This window comes from Cupressus sempervirens, chromosome 8, assembly GCF_028749045.1.
Source record: "Cupressus sempervirens isolate cs-2001-9-10 chromosome 8, ASM2874904v1, whole genome shotgun sequence".
Taxonomy (NCBI): domain Eukaryota; kingdom Viridiplantae; phylum Streptophyta; class Pinopsida; order Cupressales; family Cupressaceae; genus Cupressus; species Cupressus sempervirens.
The window spans coordinates 452,938,484-452,951,637 of NC_143125.1; positions in this window are offsets into that span (position 1 = coordinate 452,938,484).

Genomic DNA, 13,154 nt, shown 5'->3' on the forward strand with positions numbered 1-13,154 from the left:
AAAAATATTTACTTAAATAATTTATTACATATCTATTTTAATTTTTTAATATAAAATCTATCTACATACGTTATATTATAAATAATAATATAAATAAAACTGTTTATAATATATAAAAAGATGTATTAACAAATCTAACCACTCTTTCTAGCTTAAAAATATATATGATGTTGAGATAGCATTGTGTAGTTGCTTGTAACTCCTATGTTAAGGTTTTATGGGGACAATATGATCAGTTCTAGAGCCTCCAACAGCTAAGAGGGAGCTTGGACACCGCTCAAACAATGCATGTCAAGACTGTGTTTTCATTTTCTACAAGGTGAATCTTCCTACATTGGTGCATCGAGGCTGAGATTTAATGAAGAGGAAAATATGGAGTTGGTTGTGGTAACTGATGATGGAAGCTTCAAAGAGGCCACTGGAGCAAACCATAAAATCTTGAGCCTATTAGTTGGCGGAATGCATCAACATGTGATAGTGGGCAAATGGACAATGACCCGTGACAATGTTAGTGAAGTACAACTTTTTCATTTGAGGATTTTAATTAACTCTTGACTCTATTCACACTTTGAGGAAAATTTATAACACCAACAAATGAGTTTCTTTGATAGAAAACTACTTGCATTTACCAAGTGTAGCTTCCTAACTTAAAATATTTCACAATCAAATCTTTTTTTTATCGATAACAAAATTTCTATTGATATTTCAATAATTTCATCGTTGTGCATTAATCTTATTTTAAAAGAAAATAAATTGAAAATAATTATATCCAAAAAGCATAAGGAAAACATCCAGTTCATCACTATGAAAACAATGTGCAAATTGAAGAGTAACTCAAATCTCACAATAATAATGAGCCACGTGACTGACTACTGTAATGAAACAAAATAACAATGAATAATACAGGTGAAGGCTACTCTATTGTTTTAGATTTGGAACCAATATACACTACAATAGATGAACTGACTTCACATAGAATTTATTCCCACAAGACAATGCACAATATGCTTTAATAAATCATAAGATTCACCAGCCAAACATTCATATATAAAACCTTAAGATTCCATATATTTCTTTCATCATACATATAAGTATAACATATCAAAAACCAAATAATCAAAATGAAAAAATTTCACTATCTAGAGAGCCGACTCTCTCAAAGTCATAAAAGAATCATAATATAGTCTTGCAGGGCTTCTAGATTTATTTTTCAAAACTAACTCCAATCAAAGTTGATAAACTGTCAATTTTCACATCGTTTCAAGATAACTAACTAAAAATAATAAACATGTTATTGGCTGACAACCCTTAAACCCTATCTAGGTTCCAACTATGGTAGCAGGATAAACTTGTTGGTCCAATTTTATCTTGAAGTCCACCACCCTCTTCCTTCCACCTTTTGTACATGACTGCAAACTCAATCAATTCTTTTTTGTTCAATCTTCTTATTGCTAGCATTGAAGATTTTTATGTTTGTTGTTTTGGTAACCAACCTAAGATTAGTTCTTTCCACTGTAAAATCTTGTGGCATGATTTCATCCTGATTCTTATCATTGATAGCCTTGCAAATGTTTGCCACTCAATGTACTATTTTATCATCTAATTCAAGCATGGCCTCTACTTTTGGCTTGTTATTTTTGATGTCTTACCAAGTGTTTACCAATCATGTATAGCACTAGAACAGTTCCAGGTACTATACTTCTCTTTTTATTTATAGAAAGATCAAACTAATTTGGGATAGAAGGGCTCCCTTGTGCCTAATGAGTTTGGGATCCTATAGGATTTGGAATAGCTAATGTGTCCAAACTCACAGTGTTAGTGCCATCAATTACTTGTTTATTCTCTTGATCCATGATTCCTATAAGGCTTTATGTAATGGATTCCTCTACTGGTTCACTAAGTTCCTTGTCCATAACTACCACAACCTCCTCCTAATTCTTCCTCCTCTGGCTATAGAAGTGAGTTATCCTTTTAAGGATTGAACTTTGAACTAGCTCTTTTATAGGGGGTTCAACTTCTTGTTCAAGTCCTTGATCACTTGCAAAGGAACATGTTATAATCCTATCAGTACATGGAGAAGGTAATGTTGAACTAGAACTAGTAGAAGTTGCTTGTAGGGGGTGCTTTATTCCTTTAGACTTCAACTATCTTTTTCTATCCTTTAGTTCTATCAATAACAAGGAAAGTCATTCTATGAATATCATCCTCTTATGGTTTGTCCCAATCCAATTTAGATATGGGAAAAGCTTCAACTTGTTCTACAAACACTGGGTCTAAAACCTCTCCATCTTTAGCTTCTTCAATTCTAGAAGTGTTTATGAGGAGTTTAAACTATATAATGTGCTTCTTATTAAACTGGAACCACAACTTTTTCCTCACTTCAAAATCATCTTTGTAGTCAACTTAGTAATCTTCTACATGGGGTACAAGGACAGATGAAGGATCTAATTCAATTGAGATTTTGTGAAACCTTTACTATCAAACTTAATTTGGCCTAGTAGAGTGAGGTTGTAGGTTCATAGTCTTCAATTCATCCTTCAGATTGAAAGCATCTTGGATGTTTTTGGAACCTTTTTTGGTTTTACAATTCTTATCTACCTCAGTTACTTGGTGACATACTTTAATTAACACATACTTATCTAGACAGTATCTTGGTAATTCAAATGGATTCTATTGAAACCCCCCAACTCTTAGGTAATTGAATTCGAGAAATTCTATAAAGAAGATAGAATAAATAGTGATCAACTGCATAGCTTTTTTAAACAACCTTTTGCTTTCCCTTCCTTGTAGTTCAAATACTAACTTGGCTAGGAATGTATCTACACCTTTTAAAAGCCTTCAAGGTTTCTCTTCTTTTGTCATAATGGATAATAATCATATATAGCCATATTATCAACCCAAAATTGGTTGGGTAAGTCTTCCCATTGTTTTCAAGAAGCAAGGACATAAAATAAATAAGATGACATGTAGAAGCTTGTTGTTCCTAGTACTTATGAGATCTCTTCATGAAGTTTGTCTACAATAAATCTGGTACAATTGATGAACTTTCCTTTTCCATGCATAACCTGGATGAAGAAAAATATATAGTTATCCCATAAGAAAGCATGTTGGTTTCTCTTTACCCTATTCAAGAAGATCATGACATCCCTAATCTCTGATATTATGTGTTCCCTAGTTAGGGGTCTTGGCAAGTGAGAACCACCCTTTTCCAACTTCAAAAACCAATTCTTAGCAATGGTGATGTTGAAATCTATTGAATTGGTCGTAAATTGGGAATATGACAGACTAGTCCAATCTTTATACACATATTTCGGTGGAATCCATAGGGCTCCCATAACACTGATATGATTTACATATACTAGGATTTCATTGTTGTGATCTCAGATACATCTTTCACTAGCATCATACTTATTACTACACTCTAACACTAATTCAAGGCAAGGAATAGACTTAAGAAAACCAACATCTTGAACTAGGCCACTTGTTGATGCTCTTTCAACTTATGGACCTTGGTCAAACATTCTTGAAACTAGACACTATTTTTTCAATTTCCCCATCCACAAGAGTTATATCCCCTAATTCTAGTAAGAATATAACTAAAGGTCTAGGATTCTTTCCTTTTGGAAACTTAGGACGTAGGGTGGCCATGGAAGTATGTAGGCCCTAACTTGTAGAACTACACAAGGTATAAAAAGAAACCAGGCAAGCTTTTTTTTTTTAAATTAAAAGGAAACAAAAACAAAGGAATTGGGAAAGAAATGCAGACTCACTGTGGTTGAATTCACAAAAATCCTTTGACACGGGCCACACAACCTACTATTCACTTTTGACTCTAAGAAAACACATCAAGCTTATATTTTTTTGGAAAATTATAGCATTTACTAGAAAGAGGGATTTTATGACAACTAGATTGAATGACATGTGTGTTGAAAGATAACAAAAGGTACCAATTTGATAGGATGTCATAACCTCTTAATGAGGAAATTACCTTTGCACATACCAAATCTCCCTCAGTCACCACCTTTTCTAATGGTCATTAAACACACGTCTTTTCACCTTTATTGGGAGGAACAAAGCATTTATGTATGTCACATGTCTCTAGGTGGTAAGCCATAAGCTTGCAAACTTTGAACCATTTAACTAACAAAACCTAAGGTACAAGTTTAATCATATTCAAGAGTGCCAATGTACACCAAAAAACACAAGAATTCATGTCAGTCATACATAATGTGTGACCTTGAATAGTTGAACCTTAACCTTGAACCTTACGATTCATGGTTCAAGTTCAAGACTTAGGAACATTATGAAATGAAAACAATTACAAAATACCGAACATGAAGTATAGATAGCTTTGAAACTTTGAGCTACAAAACCACTTGGTTCAAGTTCAAGGTTCAAGACTCACTTGGAAGTGGCTTATATTAAGTAAATTATTAAACACGATGAGTATAAAATGTGGGCAACAAGTGGCTCTAACTGGGAATTATGACTGCAAAGGACTGAAGAGGGACATAGAATCTCTAGTTTCCCAACAAGTTGAAAGCCAAAAACTAAAACATCAAAAGAAAAAAAAAATATTATGACATGACAAAAAGGTTTTATACATTATATACACAAAGAGGGAAGCTGCACTACAACTAATACAATTTAAGATCCTGCCCATTATATGATAGAGGCATCTTTTTTCCATCTTGGTATTTCAATTTGAAGGAATTGGGCCTGGGCACTTTGTTGATCTTGTAGGGACCTTTCTAGAGTGACTCAAACTCTATATGGTCTCCCCATGGCTCCCTTTATTTATCGCAAAGAAGCACTTTGTCATTCTCCATAAACTTCCTAGGTCTAGTCTTGTGATAAAAAAATATGCTTAACCCATGCTTGGTGATAGGTAATATAATCTACTACACTTTCCCTTTCCTCCTCAATTTTCTCTAGGTAGAAGATCATCTTCTCTAGAGAATTATAAAAGGTTGGGTCCTCTATCACCTTTTGAAGTTTAGTTGCAACCAACTCAAGGAGTAATTATAGTTGAGCTTCCACATTGTAAACTAGTTCAAAAGGGGTCATTCCTATAACCCTTTTAGGAGATGTCCTATCAGCCCATAATACTTCAAATAGCTTCTTATGCCAACATTTAACATTATCATTGACAATGTTTTTCATGATAGAAATGAGGTTTTTGTTGTTAGAATTTGCTTTCAACCATTCCCTTGCATAAAGTAGTCTGAAGAGTGTGAAAGTTGTATGCCATTGTTGTAGCAAAAGATTTGTAGTTCACTAGAGGAGAAATTTTAAGCATTATCTACTACTATCTTTGTTGGCACTCTAAACTTGACCAGATTGTTCTCCTTCAAAAAATTACATACTATTTCAGATGTTGTTTCCTTTATTGGGACAACCTCAACCTATTTGGTAAAATAGTCAGCAACTATTAGGATGTGAGTATGTCCTATGCTGGAAGGCATGGTTAGAGGTCCTATAAAGTCCAAAAATCATTGTCTAGAAGGTTCTTCTATGACTATTGGCCTTAATGGAAATGTTGCTAATTGAGGCTTCCCTGTAAATATGTTAAATTTTTCACACTGGCCTACCCATATATAAGTATCTCTAAACGTACCAAGCTATTAATAACTATTTTTGAGGATTTTAAATGCTATAACTATAGATGAGTAATGAAATTTGCATGCTTAATTTTAAAATGCTTGCAAAAACTTTCTTTATTGATCATTATCAACACACCTAAGGAAGACCTTGTCTAACCCCTTTTTATAAAGCACGTTATCAACTATCAGATACTTTATTGATTTCAATCTCAGTGTTCTCTTCTCCTTTCATGTAAGATGTTCTGTGAAATCTCCATAGGTAAGGTAGTATGTGATGTCTGAAAACCATGTATCTTTCAACCCTACTACTAATGGCAATGGCCCCTTCTCTTCAATAACCTCTTGATTTTGTGCCATCAATTTGAATAGACCTTGTCTTCTTACCAGCTTAGTTGGTTTGATCTCAAGGTTAAATTCTTGAACTCATGCCACCAAAGTTTCCCTGTTATTCATAACTACTTCCTGCTAAGTAAGAATACTCTGACTACAACATTAGGGATGAATAATATTGAATGAGAGTTCAAGATATAGTAGTGAAACTACTTCACCCCTTTCACTACTGATAATGAATTTTTTTTGTGAGTGAGTATCTCAAGTCATGATTCTTCAATGACATGTTCATGAAGCAGATGAGGACTTCTTCACCTTCATCTTTCTTCTGTAATAATATGACTAACATGGTGTGTTCACTAGCATAAGAATAAATTAAAAAATCCTTCTTATAATCAAGACTTGCTAGAATTGAGGCTCGTGTGATTGTACTTTTCACCTCTTTAAAAGTCTTAGTAGTTTTATTATCCACTTGAAAGTAAGCTTTTAACTAAGGAAGTTCGCAACAGGCTTGGTTGTTTCTAAAATAATTAGGTACAAACCTCCTTAGAAAATTGATATGACTAAAGAAAGAACACACTCAATTGTGGTTTTAAGGTACACATAATTTTTGAATCACTCAAACTATTTCAGGATCAATCCTAGTACCATATTTTGATACTAGATGTCCTAGTAGCTTACCTTTCGTGACATTGAACATAGACTTCTTTGAATTCAAGGATAATGTGTACTCTCTACTCCTTTATAGAACCAATCTTAGAAATGAAGATGCTTCTTCCTTCTCCTAGAAAATATATTCATATCATTAAAATAAATAACAATCACCTTGTTCAACAAGTGTTTGAAAGATTAGTTCATTGTCCTTATAAAAGTGGTACCCATATTTATAAGCCTAAAAGGAATTTGACTATTAGAAAAGGTGCGCCAAGGAGTGGTGAAGGTTGTTTTATGTTGATCTTTAGGGGCCACACTGATTTGATTATACCCTAAAATCAATTAAGCATGGATATTATTTCAAAGCTAGAAATGGTCTGCAAGATATGATCCATATTTGGTAATGGGAAGTTACCTTTCAAACCCGCTTGGTTCAAATTTCTAAAGTATACACATATTTTGATTTCCCCAATCTTTTTTTGGACTGGTACAATATTGGCAACCCACGTAGAGTGATATATAGGATATATTATGTGAGCCTTCAATATGTTATCTACCTCCTTGAAAATTTTGTCCGCCACCCTGGGATCATAATTCTCTAGTTTCTATCTGAACAGGGTTTCTCTAGGCTTTAAGGGATTTTGATGCTTGAACTACCCCTACCTGAAATCTCTAAGGTCCTAATATGACCAAGCAAAAAAATCTCTATATTCCTCCAATAAATTGGAAAACCTCATCTTCTCATCCTTACTACAACATGTTTCCAAATTGACCAACATTAAATTATCCTCAGTACCAATATTAATTCTTTCACATTCATTGGATTGGATACCTTTTTCTTTTGTAGTCCCACCCATGTGGTGGTATTTTATGTCAAAGAGGGTCTCCAATGAAACCAACCCTTTCATAAGGCAATTTCCCTTCAACTAGACTATGTCGTCATCACCTTTGGATGAAGATTTGGGATGGAAATTTTGGCACTTTGAACTAGAATTGTAAAAGAAAAGAGTACTGCAGTTGTTGATTCCCTACATGAATGAATTTATGTGGGTGTCATTAGTGAAATATTGCCAAGAGCCATAAGTTTTAGGTGCACTAGGCCAATGTATCATCTCAATAGTATAAAAGGTCTTCTTAGAAATTAGGGTGAGGTATCATCAAGGATGTTGGTCCTGCTGATGAATATGCCCTGGCATTGAACTCTCTAGGTGCTACTTCTATTGAAAATGCATTGAATCCCTCTAACTCATCCCATGATATATTTTTTTAATATTTTAATTTCCCATTTTTCATAGAAAATATGTTTTGGACTTGTTTTACCGCTAATTGTGTGTCTTTGCGGGCCTTTAAGAGTTTAACTCATCTTTTTTAGCTTCTTCAATGCCAAGTAGAGGAGCCTCATATTCAGAAGTGTTGTTAGTGTTTTGAAACTCTAGTTTGAAAGCACAAGGGATCATCTTTCTAGAAGGTGGTACTAGCACTACTCCAGCTCTTGAACCAATTGAAGAACAACTACCACCGAACTCCAACAGCCACAACCCTTTATCTATAAAATCTCTTGTACCTATAGATGACATAATTAGAAAATTCAATTTCATGATACAATATGTGGGATCAGAGGTCTTCTAAAGGGAAAACTATGTATTTATACTTAGTCTTAGGCCATATAATGACTTTCTTGTTACCAATTGGTATTGTAGCTTGAGACTAATCTAGTTTTATTCCTCCACCTAAGTCTTAACAAAATTTCCTACTCAAAAACATCTCATAACTAACTGAAATGTCTACAACTAGGATGGTCAAATTGACTCTCTTTTCTGGGAATTTAGCTAAGGAGATTTGTGCATATTTAATTTGACCAATCAGGGGAAGTGTTTGGAGCCCATGGAGTAACACTTGCCAAAAGTTTTTTTCCTGGGTAAATCGAGGACTTTGGCTATGGAGGATAGTATGTGTACACTAGAATTATGCACTTCTCTAAACCATTCTAACCAAGGTATCCCATAAATTAGAAGGCTTGGATTGTGGCTTAGAGCTCCCTAGTCATGGAGTGCAAAGGCATACAAACAAGCATGAAAATAGCTCTTAGGTGAGCCTTAGAAATGTAGCCCTTGCTATTAAACCATGAAATGGGAGATTCTTTAGACAAGAGAAAGAGTGCTAGTGTCAAAGATCTTCCAAAAGATGCAATGCAAATAGAACTATGCTAGCATGAATTCAAAGATGCAACTATACTAACAACATGAGAGTGTTACAAACCATTTAATTAATCTAAGTGAGCTATGCTATTACAAAGGAAACTAAGATAATGGAATAATAAGATAAGAGAATAGAATTTCTCCACAAATTGCTCCAACAAAACCTATAAGTAAACCTATAGCATAACAATATCTCATAATCAATATCCTTAGATGGGGAGAGAGCTATCCTTTTTAAGGGTGTATGGATGGTTGAGATCAAGATCAAGAGATGAATGATCAAGGGTAGGGGTTGAGTTTTAACATGAACCATGTGCACATTTGTCTCCTCCAATAGAAATGAGTTAACTTTTCATATGAGACAAAGTCTTTTTCTTTTAATTTGAAAGTAGGAGAAATGACTTATGTGCACAACTTAGGAATATGTGGGAATGGGGTCTTTAATTAGTTAAAAGAGGACATGCTATTTTAATCAAATATGGACTTAGGATATTATAGTCAATTTATAGGTTATTTTTAAATAAATTGATTTTTGATGATTTGATCTAGGCAAATAATAAAATAATTTAGCCAAAATACTAAGAAGGGGACTAATAGTCTAACTAACCATTTTTAGGTGATCATATTTTCCCCTCTTTGACTAATGTTCGATCAATCTAGGAACACATTATTTCAAATAATGAAGAAGCCAAGTAGGCAGCAATAGATAGAGAGATTCGATTTTGAAGAACGAAAATGTAGAATGAGATAGCAAGTCTTGAATGCATAACTTGGTAGTGGTAGTATTGAGCACTAGGAGAAAGAGATGATACAAGGACTCACTAAGAGTACTAACATAGAGAAAAATGGATAGATCAAGAGTAGATGGAAACGACAAGCATATGCTCCTAAGAAATATATAGCCATAGCAAGCAAGCAATGATAGAATCTTCCTGCCCCCTTGGGATCGAAATTGAAATGAGGTAAAGAGGATGTAGAAATGAGCAAAAGATGATCAAATCAAGATAAATCAAGGTCCATAATGTTAGATAAGAGATTAAAACCAAAGCACGACTGCTAAGGAGTGATAGAATGTCATAGTTTGACTAGTTTGACCAAGAAAGATAAAGCATGAAAACTAAGTCAAATCAAGTGGAAGAATGATGTAGAAGTGAAATGCAATGGATTGAATGTGGGAATGATGAAGAATGGAAAAATAATGATGCCCTAATGAAAATTCAAAGATTATACCTCAAAAGGTTAGCTAACTCCATAAAAGAAGGTGGAATATTAAAATGCAATTTTGACCATCGATATGAACTCTTATTTTGATTTTGATCTCGGAAATGGATCCAGGATGTTGAAATTATCTGAGGGTGCAATTTTTGCAAAATTTTGAGGATTTTTTAAATTGGGTCAAAGGACTATATAAGGGGTCCAAGGGTCATTTTTAACTCATTTTGTCTTTTGTGATTTTGAGAGCTTTGAGTGATTCGAGAGAGATAGTGATGGATTAGGTAGGACTTTTGATTGATCAACACTGATTCGAGCTTAGCTAGTTGCACGATCAACTTCCACAATATGGTGCCCTAGTAAGTCATCAAATTTTTTGAGTTTTCCAATCATTTATTGCCCATTTTTAGCATTTTTGACAATCTTGTGTGAAATGTAATGTGATACTTTAAAAGTATCACACGCCTTTTATGAGAATTGTTGTGCGACAATGACATTGTATCACACGAGTATTGATTGTTATATTGTATGGGGCTACCTGTTAGTTGCACAACACTATGTGAAACATGACATGACACAAAAGTGTTGCATGACTACTATGAGAAGTATTGCGTGATACATTATTAACAAAAAGTATTGCATGCCCATTGTAGAAAGTATCACATGGTTTATGTTTAAGCATTTTCACATGTTTAGAAGTAGAATTTGATCATGTGGCTTTTGATTTCTCACTTTCTTAGATTCTTATAACATTATTTGACTCATCATGATTGGTACTAACATTATTTTGCCTCTTGATTTGGTTATGTAGTTGGTTTTTCTGGCATTGCTCATCAGAGCCCCCAAGGCAGTGGGGTTACAAGTCATATGACATCTAGATGCTAATGAGACCATAGTACTAGAGACCATAGTCTTTTATTGGCTATTGCATATGCCCCATATCTAGGTGAACCATGACCTATTAATAGATTTGTAGAGAGGTGGCACAATGAGCATAACACCTTTCATTTGCCTGCTAGTGAGGCCATTATCACCATTGAGGATGTGTATCACATCCTTCGTATACCCTACCACAAAGATCCAGTATGTACGACAAAAGTGCTTTAAGATTGTGTCTTTGGTTTATAAATTCCGTATGATGAGTACTTGACATGAGCATTTGTGTATCATCGGTATATTATGATCAGACCCAAATAGAGGGGAGGTTAGCAGTGCATGATCTTTTTGAGGATTTTACCCTCCTAGATAGGCACTTGAGTTGGAAGCGACTGATATATGAGTCTAGGGATCAATATCCTATAGCTTTCCTTGCATTCTATTTGGTACCCTGGGCCCAAGTTACAGGCAGGAGCCAGAGGGGCTTCCCTTTAGGATGGTGTCAATTAGTAGTAGATTTAATCGAGTTATCTTAGAGGATGGCATGGGGACCGCTGATCCTCGTTGACATGTACCATGAGCCCATAAGATTATATATTGAGATGGGAGGACATGACCTTATAGTGCAATTTTGGCTTAGATTTGGGTGTGGGAGCACATAGCAATAGTACGACCATGAGAGCAGAGGCATTCATTCATTTATAGATATATCGACTTTACCCCTCAGAATCATAGTGGGGATTTGATATATTATAGGAGACTATTTTATTAGTTGTCATCATTCGAGTGGAGGCCCTATCATTAGTGTGTGAGGTGGTCTAATGCCTAGGAGTTGGAGGATATGTGTTATAACAGACCACTCATGGGAAAACACTCAGAGATTGTTAAGCAATTTTTTGTTAGCTTGGTATGGAGATAGTTTGGGTGTCAACATGGCATATGTATTGAGACCATGACATATGCCTAATTTAGGGGTGAGAAGGATCAAGGGTGGCTGCCCATGTTGGGTTATTAGGCAACATTGAGGGGTACTACAACACTATAGTGAGAGGCATGGGAATATCGTCCTAATTTCACAGATGCAAGAGCAGAGGCAAAATATCTTCATGGGGTTCAAAGACATTCATTTCCCTTGTTTAGTAGACTAGATGCATTACTTCAAGTAGGAGGATAGGGAGGGTATAGTGGAGATGGGGGAGGCAGGGGAGGTCGTGAAGGTAAAGAAGTCAACTAGATGGAGGTGGGGAGCAACTCTAGGGGAGCCTTAGGAAGTCGATACAGACAAATCATAGAGTCAAGTCACAAGGGAGGAGGAGGAGGAGAGGTTGGTGTGATGCAAGAGAGTGGAGCTTGGGAAAGAGTAGCCTATAGGTAGATATGGGGAGGATCTGAGGGATGCTCAAATTTGAGCACTATAGGTGGAGGTTCAACAGGCATGGATTACCATCACTATGTGGGACCAACAACTCTGTGTTCACAACCGCCTCTTCTACTAAAGGAATTATTTTTAGTTCAATGAGAGGTTCAAGGGATGATACATTATTCACTTATTGAGTTGCATTAGAAGGAGTACAACCTTTTACAAATTAAATCAACCTATCTAATTCATCATCATTAGATCTTATATAATCAATAGATGAAATTTGTATCTTTGTAGACTTACAGAACTCAACTATGTCAAGGCAAGCTTTGGACTAGGTCTCTTCAAAATTTTCACCTTTGGTGTCAGGGTCTTTTGACTCTTTGAATCTCCATTGATAGTATTGAGGGATGCAACAACACTATAATGGGTGGCATGGGACTATCGTTCTAATGTCACAAATGCAAGAGTAAAGCCAACATATCTTCATGGGACGTAAAGACATTTATTTCTCTAGTTTACTAGACTAGATGCATTACCTCAAGTAGGATTATAGGGAGGGTATAGTGGAGATGAGGGAGGCAGCAAAGGCAAAGGAGTCAAGAAAATGGAGGTAGGAAGCAACTCTAGGGGAGCCTCAATAAGTCAAGGATAGATGTGGTCATAGAGTTAGGTAGTGAGGGAGGAGTATGAGGAGGAGGAGGAGGAGAGGTTGGTGCAATGCAAGAGAGTAGAGCAAAGCCTAAGCAAGAGAAGCCTATAGGCATAGATGGGGAGGATCTGAGGGATGCTTAGATTTGAGCACTAGAGGTGGAGGTTCAACAAGCATGGATTACCATCACTACGTGGGACCAACAACTATGTGGGACCAACTGCCTCTTCTATTAAAGGAATTATTTTCGGTTCAATGAGAGATTCACG